The sequence below is a fragment of the Nothobranchius furzeri genome, chromosome 18 (genome assembly GCF_043380555.1).
Source record: "Nothobranchius furzeri strain GRZ-AD chromosome 18, NfurGRZ-RIMD1, whole genome shotgun sequence".
Taxonomy (NCBI): Eukaryota; Metazoa; Chordata; class Actinopteri; order Cyprinodontiformes; family Nothobranchiidae; genus Nothobranchius; species Nothobranchius furzeri.
Window position 1 is genome coordinate 23134437 of NC_091758.1, and position 14255 is coordinate 23148691.

The 14255-nt window shown below is 43.6% G+C and overlaps 1 protein-coding gene across 1 annotated transcript in view; it reads left to right on the plus strand.

Moving 5' to 3' along the window:
* Positions 1-2130: 2130 nt before the first annotated feature.
* Positions 2131-14255, plus strand: part of plppr3a (phospholipid phosphatase related 3a) — a 35206-nt gene continuing 23081 nt past the window's right edge. The window contains exon 1 of the mRNA XM_054742171.2: positions 2131-2661. The gene's annotated coding sequence lies outside the window, so the exon portion shown is untranslated. The remainder of the gene's footprint in view (positions 2662-14255) is intronic.

Genomic DNA, 14255 nt, shown 5'->3' on the forward strand with positions numbered 1-14255 from the left:
ACAGAAAGGTGCAGAAATGGCCACATTGAAGGCTAAGATGATGAAAGTAGGACTTGGTCAGTGTCCTCTGACTCAATTTTAGAATTGTTTTATTGGCTAATGTTAGATAAGTGATGCAAGGCACAGAAGTTGCTGCATACAGGTACAGTGAACAATCGGGCTCCTTGTGCTGGCCTGTGTGTAGTGCCCTTTAGACAACATCATCTGAAGCAAGCATGGCCTGATCAGATGCATTCCATTGTCTTCCTTCATGTAGATGAAAACGTCTCTTTGCATTGCAGAAAGTTTCATAGGCTTGGGAACCTTTAACCATAGAACCAACTACATCCCTTGAAGAAAAGTCTATTCTTTTATTTTTCTGCCATCAGAAAAATGTACCCTGTCATGCAGGAAAGCCTGATTCAGGAGTTGTTTGAGGAACATAATAATTAAAGGTGTTGGCTTTTCCTTCAAATTCTTAATACACTCAAGAAATTGTGTATTTGTGCTTAGTAATAAAGCTCTATTGAGACCCTGCAGCATAACTTTTAGGGCATTATGGATCTACTACTGACCATATGTGGCAGCTCTTCAGATGCATTTATCGACCTGCGTTTCTATAGACATCTATGACAATTATGCAAAGCGCCACACGTTTGTGTCTTAATGCATGTTGGCACACATTGGCAATCAGTATTTGGTTCAAACGAGTATCTGGGTCACATATGTGAAAATCAGTCAAGACAAATTTTAATCAAACTTAAGAATCCCCAATGAGCATACCCTCCAGCAAATCATTTACTGTCCAACTGGGGTGGATGACAAAAAAACGCTGACATGTATGAATGTCATAACAAAGAAGATTTAAATGTGGGGGGTGTCTATCTCTGAAAATGTGTTGATAACGAAATAAAACCCACGATGCTGAGAATAGTTCTTCAGTGGCAAACAGAGGAAAACATCTAACCACCTCCACCTTACATCTCTCCTTTCCTCTCTATAAAGTGCTTTGTCTAGTAGGTAAATAGGAGCCCGACACAGTGAGTGATGAGTTTATTAGCTCCTACCAGCTGTGACCAACCCTTGGGTATTATTGGCGGGGTAGCTGGATCTGTGTGTGTGTGTGTGTGTGTGTGTGTGTGTGTGTGTGTGTGTGTGTGTGTGTGTGTGTGTGTGTGTGTGTGTGTGTGTGTGTGTGTGTGTGTGTGTGTGTGTGTGTGTGTGTGTGTGTGTGTGTGTGTGCATTGAGACGGAGGATAGGCACCGCAGGGGGAATGAGAGGCGGATCAGGAGGGGTGGGAATCGGAGGGAAGGGAGTGCCCTGTGAGTACCAGAAGGACTCCCTGGCAACTAGAGACAAGATCAACAATAAATGGGGCGCCCCCATTCTTACAGCACAGAGCCAACTGAGACAGAGAGGATATGTGGGGTGGGGGTATGCAAATATCTGAATACCGTTGGAGACTGGTCAGCAGGCGAGTTCCTACCCCACACCTTTGCAAGCTTGGATACTAATGCATAAACTCCAGATGTCCCTGAATGTGTCACAGCCATAGGAAAACAGCTAAAGGGTGTCAAACACGTGAGCTCAGCTTTAATCCCTAAGAATTGATAACTGTGAGAACAGATATAGATCTCTTATCTTCTGAAGCACAGCTGAGTTGTTTTATGCTGATTACCTCGGGGTGAGTCAGAATCATTTGGGGTTTGAAGTGCTGGTGGATTCCGGGGTGATCTAAATGCACCACTCTGGTCATCCGCCTGCCACACCCCTTGGTGCAAACAAAGGCAACAGAAACCTCTTCCCTGGATGATATTGCAGATTAAATGACAATCTCCTGCTTTTTTTTTTTTTTGAGAGAGAGAGAGGGGGGAAGGATTATTCTTTTAATTCAACAACCCAATCCAACCTTTTGCCTGCAGACATCTCCACACAGCCCACTCGTTTTTACGCACATCTATGCGTGGGGTTTGTGGTGCGCATATAAACACAATCGCATCGACATGCGCACATGAGGTGTGTACGCACGTTAAAAAAAAGCTCCCCCTTTGTCTTGGTCGCCTCGCGGCCCTGGAAGGCAGCGTGGACCAGACTGTCTCCTCCCCCCATCAGAGCTCACACACCACAACTCCCACTCCCCCCCCCTCTCTCTCTCTGTGTGTGTGTGTGTGTGTGTGTGTGTGTGTGTGTGTGTGTGTACCCGAAAACCAAGTCACGGATGAAATCAGCCTTTTAATATAAAATACAATGAAATAAAATATTTAAAACGGATCCACGTTCTGTGTTGGACGTGGGAGGGAGACGCTGGGACCTGGGAGGGAGGAACCGCGTAGACGCACGTGAATCTTTCACTTATCCGGAGCCAGGACGCAGATAGGAGCGGAGCGCGTTAGCAGCAAGTGCGGCAAATTGGACTTTCCACCATCAGCATCCCTACTGCCTCTCTCCTCTCTCCATCCTTCCTCCTGTATAGATAGATCTCTCACCCCTCCTAGCTCCCATCGCTCCTTCTCGGAGTACTGACGAGGATTTTTGTATTCCGGGGCGACTCGAAGGATGCCGGAGATGGATTAAAAAAGGAAAGGGACCGCGCATCGCAAAACTGGAACAGCACGCGCGACCACGCCGCGGGGGAAGGGGGCGACGGGACTCTGTAAATTCGCGGAGCCCCCGGGACAGAGGTGAGTGCCGTCTGACGGTCTTCTCTCCCCCCCTCATCCACCTGCCTGGTCTCCTCCCTGACGCCGGCTGAGGGGAGAGAGGAACAACCAGCACATGGTTTTCTATTTCTGGTGATTTGCTTTTGTTTTTTCATTCTGATTGCAGTGGTGGGGATTTTAATATTGGCTGATTATTCTAAAAACTAAAATAAAAAACCTGGATGTTGGGATAAGATGCCAAATGCAGCCAGCTCACATTTCTGCATCTCATCAGGGAAAAAAACATGATGGCTGAGCCTTTTTTTCTCTCCACTGTAAAGGCAGGTGAATTAAGTAGACTGTACCCATTTCTTTGAATATTCAGGGCCCTGCAGTTTTCATGACTTTGCAAAAAGCAGCTTATAAACTTTTATATCAGGAGAATGACTGAAATTCTGGGAAATAATAGGTAAGTAATGACAGTAGTCATCACATTGGTTATTACAGGTAATAACGTTGTTTGATGTAAAAAAGGAATGACTGATGGGAACAGATTATTGCATCAAAATTAAAGTTTTATTGACGTGTCCATGCAATATCGGTTGTAAAAACAAAACAGCTAATAAAGAAGGCTAAGAAACTTCAGTGTACTGAAGCTGGACAGTTATTCTGTACACTTTGAAAGGGCATCAGTGAAACATCGGTCATCTGTCAATCACAAAGTTTGCTGCTTGATCCCAGATTCAGATGTACAAGTTTCCTTTTGCAAGATGTTGTCCCAAGTGGCTGCATTATAAGCTAAATGAATAACATAAACTCAATAAGGTACAGGAAAGATTCATCAGAGTTCTGGTCCATATTGACGTTATTACATCTCACAGTCGCTGCAGCTGTGTCGATTACATCTGTGATGTGAATCCGCCACTTCCCAAAGCTTTTGGGTTTAGATCTGGTGACTGTGGAGGATGTTGGAGTCCAGTGAACTCATCGTCGTGTTTAAGAAACCAGTTAGAAGTGATCTTAGCTTTGTGACATGGTGCATTATCCTGTTAGAAGTAGTCATGAGTTCACTGTGGTGGTCTGCAACAATACTCAGCTAGAGTGTGCCAGACTCAGGTGGTACTAAGAGGTCCAAAGAGGACGAAGAACATCCCCTATCACCACCATTGCACCAGCAGTGGCCTGAAGCATTAATACAAGGCAGGAATGATCAATGCTTTTACATTGAAACCATCTAAACTTATGTTCATCCATTTTCCAAATAACTCTTGAGTGGGGTCTCAGAGGGTTGATTTCTATCTCCCGAAGTCAACGGGTGAGACATGGGGAGGAAGCACTGCCCAAGTTACCCCTCACAGATCCTTGAGACAGCCAAGAGGAAACACTATCAATATGTTCTCCTCAAGCACATTTATGTATTTAGCAGACACTTTTGTCCAAAGCGACTTACAGGTGATAACCAAGCCAGCAGGTTGCCCTCGAGGCTAACAAAAAACACTATTCAGTCAATCCTAGGTGGCAATGAAGCAGCATAATCAATCATAGAGGGAAGCCAACATGGAGTGTGCAGAGTGGGGGACGGGTGCTGGGAGGGTGTTAGTTTAGAAGATGCTCTCGGAAGAGCAGGGTCTTCAGGAGTTTCTGGAAAATCAACAAGGACGCCCCAGTTCTAGTAGTGCTAGTAGTGCAGACTCATGAAAAGAGTCTGGATTGTCCTGAGCGTGGCGTAGGCACTGCTAGCCAACGATCCTTCGACGATCGGAGCGGCCGGGCCGTGACGTAAGTCTTCGCAAGAGGGATCTAGTAGATGGGAGCTGTACCATCCAGGACTTTGTATGCTAGCGCTAGTCATTTGAATTTGATGAATGCAGCTAGCGGTAGCCAATGAAGCTTAATGAACAGAGGGGTGACATGTAGGGGGTGGTATGTGTGAGTTCAGTTTTCTTCTACAAAAGTATACATGTTTAGGTTGACAGGAGAATCCAGTGACTCCACCCCCTAGCCAATCAGTGACAGATGGTTGCTGATGTCGCATTTTCGGCTTTGCTTGGAACCACATTGAACCAGGTACCGGAAAATTAACCTGGTACCTGTTTCTAAATTAAATGCTGTCCAACCAGACCGAATCGATTCGAGTCACGCTGAGTATGTATTAATGGAATCACCGCATTAGTTGTCTTGAGAAATTAAAGGACTTGTTTTGTTTTTTGTTTTTAGTATTAATGGAATCACCGCATTAGTTGTCTTGAGAAATTAAAGGACTTGTTTTGTTTTTTGTTTTAACTGGAAAACAATGTGTTTACTGATACAAAAACAAAAAGCAAGTCTGGTACAATTCTTGTAACTGATAGGTCTGTTTAAAAAACATTCCTTGCAAAATGTCCAAATAAATCCCTTCTGATTTACACGTTAATCTGAATTTCATTATTTTACTCAATTATGTTAGCAAATTTAACAGTTAGACTAATACTTTAGAAACTGCAAGAAATGATCAAAGATGCTTTATTTCTGTTGTGTATTGTCTCAGACCAAATCAATTGAGATAATAAGTAGAAAGCACATTAATAATGGAACTAACATGCTGACATTTTCAAACAAACAGAGATAAATCTCTTAATAAGGTCCTCGGCCACTTAAAGAGCAAATAACGCCTAAATGAACTTTTTTTTTGCTGATAACCTGTATAGATGAGTGTCTAATGGTGCTGTACACATGTGTAATCATTACTGTGGCAGTTAAGTGCAACTTACTTTAACTTTAATATTTCAGCCCCAAACCATAATTATGTCTCCATCTTCAGGTTAAAAACTCTGCTCCACGTTCATGTAGAACCAGCTGTGGCTGATGGCTAAGCTGAAAAACGTGACATTGTCAGCAAAGTACTACGTGGCTGCACCGCACTGGTCTCCAGGTGAGGCAGCCGCACCTCCACCTGGCTCAGCCACTCACCTGCCAATATGACACGCTGGCTCTCTGAGCCGCTCGCCTCCTTGAAAAAAATGCCCTCCTCCCCTTTTCATCTAATGATTGTAGTTAACAGGAAATCCTCCAGAATGCTGCAGAATCTGTGTTTGCTTTTCTCCTGAGGGGTAAGTCTTGTGTGCGTGCGTGAGTGCGTGCACGTGTGAGTGCGCACGCGCTCGTTAACAGCTAGTTTTTAGATTGAGAAACTCCGACAGCACACGCGGGGGGTTGAGGGGGGTGCGGTCTACCACTGCCTCAGTGCCGTTCTCTCGGTCCGCCAGGAGACGCCTCTTTCAGAAGCGTTTTCCTAACAGGAAGTGTGGATGAAATACGTCCCCGCCCAGGCCTTGACCCTCACTTTAAGCAACCTCCATGTGTCCTGACATTTATTTTTCAATGCCCTAAAATCTTCAGTTAATTTTACTCAAGCTGAGTACATTTGACTCAAATAGAGTAGAAAATACTCTGAACAAGAGTGCATTTGGTCCCATGGACTTAAATGTACCACTCTCATTTTTCCTCCCAAAGTGGGTGGCTTTCTGTTAAGGGCCATTCAGTCCCTTTACCAGAGGAGCGTGAGTTTGGTCCGCATAGCCGGTAGTAAGTCGGACCTGTTCCCAGTGAGGGTTGGACTCCGCCAGGGCTGCCCTTTGTCACCGGTTCTGTTCATCACTTTTTTGGACAGAATTTCTAGGCGCAGCCGTGGTGTGGAGTGTGTCGAGTTTGGTGGCAGGAGAATCTCGTCTCTGCTTTTTGCGGATGATGTGGTCCTCCTAGCTTCATCCAGCTCTGACCTTCAGCTCTTGCTGGGTAGGTTCGCGGCCGAATGTGAAGCGGCTGGGATGAGGATCAGCACCTCCAAATCTGAGACCATGGTTCTCGACCGGAAAAGGGTGGCTTGCCACCTCCGGGTCGGGGGAGAGGTCCTACCTCAAGTGGAGGAGTTTAAGTATCTCGGGGTCTTGTTCACGAGTGAGGGTAGGAGGGATCGGGAGATCGACAGGCGGATTGGTTTGGCGTCTGCAGTGATGCGGACGCTGAGCCGATCTGTCGTGGGGAAGAGGGAGCTGAGCCAGAAAGCCAGGCTCTCGATTTACCGGTCGATCTACGTCCCAATCCTCACCTATGGTCATGAGCTTTGGGTAATGACCGAAAGAACGAGATCGCGGATACAAGCGGCCGAAATGAGTTTCCTCCGTAGGGTGGCCGGGCTCAGTCTTAGAGATAGGGTGAGGAGCTCGGACATTCGGGAGGGACTCGGAGTAGAACCGCTGCTCCTGCGGATCGAAAGGAGTCAGTTGAGGTGGTTTGGGCATCTGGTCAGGATGCCTCCTGGACGCCTCCCCGGGGAGGTGTTTCGGGCATGTCCTGCCGGCAGAAGGCCCCCGGGTCGACCCAGGACACGTTGGAGAGGTTACATCTCCAATCTGGTCCGGGAACGCCTTGGGGTCCTGCCGGAGGAGCTGGTGGACAAGGCCGGGGAAAGGACGGCCTGGAGCTCCCTAATTGGGATGCTGCCCCCGCGACCCGGACCCGGATAAGCGGAGGAAGACGAGACGAGACGAGAAGTTATTCATTTCATTGATGTTACCCAATCAGGCAGTATGGTATGTCTCCCTTAGGTCCGACTTTTGTCTGGCCATAGCAAGTGGCTGATGCCATTTTCATATCCATCAAACTAATCAGTGGCTCTCTGAGCCATGAATATGGGAGCACAGTCATCTCCAAAGGATATAAACGTTTCAGCAAAAAGCAGGTGATCACCGAGAACAACTCTCTACTGATTTGCAATAAAACATTTCAAGAGTGGACCGAAACGATGTGTTGTAACACCTTAACAGAATACCTGACCTCATCACACCTGACCTCATCACAACAGCAGCACTTGGTTAGTTCTCCTTTGATTGGTGTTCCGTTTTTTCCGCCCTTCTGCAAGATCTGTTGAAGAATCCATGAAAAAGAAAGAAATACATAGAAAACTCTCTCACTGCTTTAATTCCAGATTTATTAACTAGGATCATCTTACTTTAAAAATGATTGGCTTACACCTGTTTTGGTCAAATCTTAAAAATAACATTGTGGAAAAACCTCACAAAGTCCTTTAGGAATATACTAATGGGATAACTATCAGCAATTAATAAGTGAAACTGCAGCTAATTATCTGTAAAATTAAATGACTTATAACTATTTTTTGTTAGCATTGATTGGTTGAATAATGATATCAGCCATTTGAAGAATTACAGTGGGGCAAAAAAGTATTTAGTCAGCCACTGATTGTGCAAGTTCTCCCACTTATGATGACAGAGGTCAGTAATTAACATCATAGGTACACTTCAACTGTGAGAGACAGAATGTGAAAAAAAATCCATGAATTCACATGGCAGGATTTTTAAAGAATGTATTTGTAAGTCAGGGTGGAAAATAAGTATTTGGTCAGTTCAAACAAGGAAAATCTCTGGCTCTCACAGACCTGTAACGTCTTCTTTAAGAAGCTTCTCTGTCCTCCACTCGTTACCTGTATTAATGGCACCTGTTTGAACTCATTATCTGTATAAAAGACACCTGTCCACAGCCTCAAACAGTCAGACTCCAAACTCCACTATGGCCAAGACCAAAGAGCTTTCGAAGGACACCAGGAAAAGAATTGTATACCTGCACCAGACTGGGAAGAGTGAATCTACAATAGGCAAGCAGCTTGGTGTGAAAAAATCAACCGTGGGAGCAATTATCGTAAAATGGAAGACATACAAGACCACTGATAATCTCCCTCGATCTGGGGCTCCACACAAGATCTCATCCCGTGGGGTAAAAATGATCATGAGAACGGTGAGCAAGAATCCCAGAACCACACGGGGGGACCTGGTGAATGGCCTGCAGAGAGCTGGGACCACAGTAACAAAGGTCACCATCAGTAACACACTACAACGGCAGGGAATCAAATCCTGCAGTGCCAGACGTGTTCCGCTGCTGAAGCCAGTGTATGTCCAGGCCCGTTTGAAGTTTGCCAGAGAGCACATGGATGATACAGCAGAGGATTGGGAGAATGTCATGTGGTCAGATGAAACCAAAGTAGAACTTTTTGGTATAAACTCAACTCGTGTTTGGAGGAAGAAGAATACGGAGTTGCATCCCAAGAACACCATACCTACTGTGAAGCATGGGGGTGGGAACATCATGCTTTGGGGCTGTTTTTCTGCTAAGGGGACAGGACGACTGATCTGTGTTAAGGAAAGAATGAATGGGGTCATGTGTCGTGAGATTCTGAGCCAAAACCTCCTTCCACCAGTGTTGCTCGGCGACAGCCCCAAAACATTACTGCTCTCGAGAAGATTTGCATGGAGGAATGGGCCAAAATACCAGCTACAGTGTGTGCAAACCTGGTTAAGACCCATTCAGGCAGGAAGGGTTAACTCCAGCTGCAAAGGCTTGACTTAAAGATCTCATTCACTTTATTCAATAAATTTGCTGTGTTGTTTAGTATGAATGTACGCCTCATTAGACATTTTCTGTGGACAAAAAGCTTCAGTATGAGGGTGTAGAAGTTTGTTGGAGTGGAGGGTGGAAAATGACATCTTGCTTGTTTTGTCTATTGTTTACATTTGAACTTGCTACTTCCTTCTTCCTCCTGTACATATTTGTCACACGAATGAGGCTGTGTACACAAATCTTCATATTTTTGTGAAACCAAACATTCTCTCTCGTCTATCTAGGAATATAACTTCAGTCCATGCAACCTTATTTTCAGCTAAAACAGAACATCCAGTGCCTTGTGATGATAATTCATGGGCATGCCAAACATGTAGGCTGTAGTTCCCCAAATCATCTGTCTTTGCCAAAAAATATTTCTTAAGCATACAATAACTCGGAGGAGGGCAAGACTTTCTTTAATGTTGTCCTTCACATAAGTGGTAATTGTACTAGTAAAATAAGCAAGTCAGTGTCACACGTGATGTCAGAGCGTTTTTGTCCTGGGCAGTGACAATACGAAACCTAAAACCCTGGTTATTTACGTCAACAAGTAAATGTTGACAATGGAAAATTAGCAAATCCCCATACAAGCTGGTTCCCAAAGTCAGAGACTCTCTTGGTCAGCTTGCTTCTTACACCAAACCCTTTGTCAGGAATCTTATCAATCAATCAATCAATCAATCAATCAATCAATCAATCAATCAATCAATCAATCAATCAACCAATCAATCAATCAATCAATCAATCAATTAATTAATCAATCAATACTTTATTAATCCCAGAGGGAAATTAGAGTTTCAGTACACACAATTCAGGTCTTGGCATGACCTTTGACCCAGTTCTCACCCTGGATTCTCATGTCAGTTCTCTTGTTGCTCTTCCTTCTTCCATCTCAGGAACATTGCTAAGCTGAGTCCCATTCTGTCCTGCTCTGAACTTGAGACAGTTCTCTACACCTTCATCTCCTCACGCTTAGACTACTGTAACTCTCTTTTCACGTGTCTGAGCAGAACCTCCCTGAACCGTCTACAGGTGGTTCAGAATGCCTGTGCTCAGCTTCTGACCAAGTCCTCCAAACACACCCACATCACCCCGCTTCTCCTCCAGCTTCACTGGCTGCCAGTCAACTTCAGGGTTCATTTCAAGATCCTGGTTCTGGTCTATAGGGCCTTACATGGACAAGCACCATCTTACATTGGTGATCTTCTTAGTCCCTACACCCCCAGCAGGTCTCTGAGGTCCAGTGATCAAAGCCTACTGGTTGTGCAGCACCAGGCTAAAGACCAAAGGTGACAGATCATTTGCTGCTGTGGCCCCCAGACTCTGGAACTCTCTCCCCCTGAGCCTGAGATCAGTGGACTCAGTGGTCTCCTTCAAAAAGCAGCTGAAGACTCACCTGTTCAAGCTGGCTTTGGTGTGACCTTCTTCACCACCCTCTCTTTATTCTGTTTTATTCTGCCTTTCCTAGGATACACTGATTTTCCTCTTTCCTACCCATTTTCTCTTTTCCTTTCCTTACATTTTTTTTATCAAAATGGTTTCTCATTTTAACCATAATTTTCAATCTTTTTTTTGTAAATCTTTTTTTATATTTTAAATTTTCTGTTCTTGTGGAGCACCTCATGATTTTTATCTTTAGTGGCGCTTTATAAAATATAATTTTATTGTTTCATTTTTTTAATTCAGATCCATATAAAATATTTCACTGAGCAGGTTTTGAGAAAAGTTTAAACCTGGTAGAGTTTCTAAAACTGTAGAAATATGGGTGTCAATTACAAAATAGTAGCCATTTTAGAATTACATTTTCATACATCCTGAAATAAGCAACTCTTTTTTTATCTGTTTTGTGGTCAAATCCTTGTGTTGTTTTATTTATTCTTCTTACTAGACACACACACACACACACATATCTGTCTTTCAGTCATAGTGGGGACCATCCATTGACTTCCATTCATTTTTGTTACTCCATTATGTCTAAACCATACCCTAACCCTAACAATGACCAATGCTGATCTATTCCTAAACTTATCTATTCACACCATACCTCTTATATCAACTGGTAAGCTTCTAAAGAAAGTGAGGACCAAAAAAAATGTCCTCACTTTGAAAAATGTCCTCATTTTGTATGGAAAATGGTCAAAATGGTCCTCAGTATGTAGTATGTACACACACACACACACACACACACACACACACGCACGCACACACACACACACACACACACACACACACACACACACACACACACACACACACACACACACACACAAAGCACACTTGGAACATAGACACTTTCATGATGTTTCCAAGCACAACTGTACAGTAGCAGCTGAGACTCCACAGACTGCAGCCACTTTCTCATGTGATGCCTCCCAGAGGACAAACGCTGCTGTGATAGATAAACGACCCCCTTTCCTCCAGCCTGAGCTCATTCTGTGTGTCTAGTTGTGGTGAGGTTTAAATGCTGACCGGAGTAGGTCACTGAGACCAAGCGGATGTGAGAGTGAGACACAGGACTCGGCGTCTTCCTAAGCCGCTTTCAGCCAAACTGGAATCCTTCAGTCCCATTGTGATTCCCAGCCTTCTCCCCCATTACTCGCCCCTCCGCCAGACCCACAAACACACGCGCACACATGATTTTGAGTTTCATGTCTTTTAATTATACTTCTCTTTGATCTGTGCTTATCTTAGGCCTACTCTTCCCCTCTCATGTCCTCTTCTCTCCAGCACATTTCTAGGGGTCATGGAAATGAGACGGTGGAAGTCTTTGATTCTCTGCCTCACACCGCCGCAGGGTCAGGCCCTCTTATCTTGCTGAGACAGAGACAGATATAAAATAGTAGTGGCAAACAAAAGGTGAGATTCTGAGGGAGGTGGAGGAAAAAATAAAACAAGAAAGAGATTGTTTGATAAAGGAAAACAAAAATATTGGGTTTTTTGACAGATAAGAATTCTGAAATAACCGAACAAAACAACTCGAGTAAAAGATAAAATAGAGGGGTGCAAGGACGTTCAGCATAACAGAGGACGTGTTGAAGATGCTTTATAGCTTTGGAAAGATATGAATAAAGTCCTTTTTTACTATTTAACCTTGGTCTGAATCAAGAAAATATTTAGTCAAAATTTCACATTTTCTACACAATTTATTGAGGGATCGTTTTAACACCTCGTAGAACTAACTGCAGATTTGTTTGTGGATGTGAGCTTGCTAAACCATTCTGTTTATTCGTTTAATGAAAGAAACTTTTAGAGATCAGAGCTCTCCACGGGGATCCCGCGACTTCTTCTGAAGAAAGTTAGGTTGTGAGTTTGAGGCTTGCTGTTTGAGACTTGCTGCTTGATGAATTTAACGGTCATATATCATGCTAAATCCACTTTTTTGTGCGTTTGACCATGTTAAATTTTTATTTCTTCAGGAAAACTACCCCCAAAGTGATTTTTGGCTTCACGCATGCATGCATTTTCCTGTCTCAGATGCAAACCCTTTGCTGGTCTACTCCGTGGTTAAAGGCCTGGATGGGGCCATGGTTGCATCATCGTGATGTCTCAACAGCACCAACAGTAATATTTTATCATACATTGTGCCTACCGCTGCTCTGAAAGGTGTATAATAGCATCATACAGGCCCTTTAAGTCCAATCTGGCACATCTTTGTTAATGAATAAATATCTGCAAATACTTTATATTTTTCCTTCATTAGTCCAGAGCATCTAGTACCATTATCTGCACTCAAGTTCTTAGATGTTTGAGCATGTTTAACTTGTTTGGCCTTGATTCCATGTGGAGCTTTGTCGTTTTGACCACTATTCTTTCATAAAGACTCGTTCTAACAAGACATGCCCTTAACCTGTTTCACCAATATTCCTTAGTCAACAACTAGGACTGTGCACTTTATCAGACGGTATTAAAGTTTTTGGTTTAGGGTAAAAACAATCCCAAATTAAGGTTATTAAGTTTAGCAAATATGCAGTTTTTTGTTGTGGCTTTTGAATGGTGCACACCCTTCTGAAAGCTCAACCTATGTGCTGTGATGTTTTAAAATAAAGGCAAGTGAATGTAGTAAAACAAGGGCAAAACACACTGACACCATCTAGCAGACATACAGGTGAAACAAAAAAAATTGAAAATTGTACAAAAGTTCATTTCAGTAATTCTGCTTAAAAGGCAAAACTAATATATGACAGAGACTAACCTGCAAAGCCAGATACTTGAATCCGTTCTTTGATGTAACTGTGATTATTACGGCTTACAGCTTATGAAAACCCCAAATTCAAAATCTCAGACAACTAAAATTTTGTCTAAAAGTTCAGTTTTCTAGACTCAAAGCAGGGGCGGATTTAGGACTGAAGAACATCCGGGGCTTAACACACACACACATGCGCGCACACACACACACATGCACTTGCGCGCACGCACACACACGTGACATGCACTAGTCAACCTCATATACATTTGTCTTGTACCACGTAATTTTTAATCTGAAGCTACAGATTAAGCATATTCAGGGCAGAGTATTGTTCCTGTTAGTGTTTAGTGTGAGATGATAGTAAATATATTCTTTCTCCGACAACTTTACCTGATAAGCTAACTTTAGGCAAACCAGCAGCACAACAAATATTTTCAAATAAGACTCACAAACCTGAGTCAACACCAGTCTCATCAAAGCTGGGGTTCTGTCGTTGTACTTTTGGTCTAAAAAACGTCCTTATGTCCATCTTCACTCATGCGTTTCAGGCAGAGACTGCAGAAGAAGCCGGCTGCTGAAGGGCTTCTTCTTCAGTGGTGGAGACTCAGGCAGGCTGTATACAAACTACTGCCAGCTGCTCCCTCTCTGTTGGACTTTGGTACTGCATGTTACTTCTACGATTTAGATCCGGGGCTTTTCATAAAACATTCGGGGCTTGAGCCCAAGTAGCCGGGCCTAACGTCGCCCCTGACTCAGTGTCTCACTCTTATCAGATAATGAATCCAAAACACCTGCAAAGAGTTCCTGAGCCTTTAAATGGTCTCTCAGTCTAAGCAGAATTATTGAAATCAATGGACTTTTGCACCATATTGTAATTTTTTGAGGTTCACCTGTAAAAATGCCTCCATCATTTCCAGCTGTGACCCCTCACATCAATGCCCTTTGGCATGGCGTTTGGTGATCTTTTTTATGCAGTTTTTTTTTCAAGCATGAGCACTCCTAAAATATTTTTAATCAA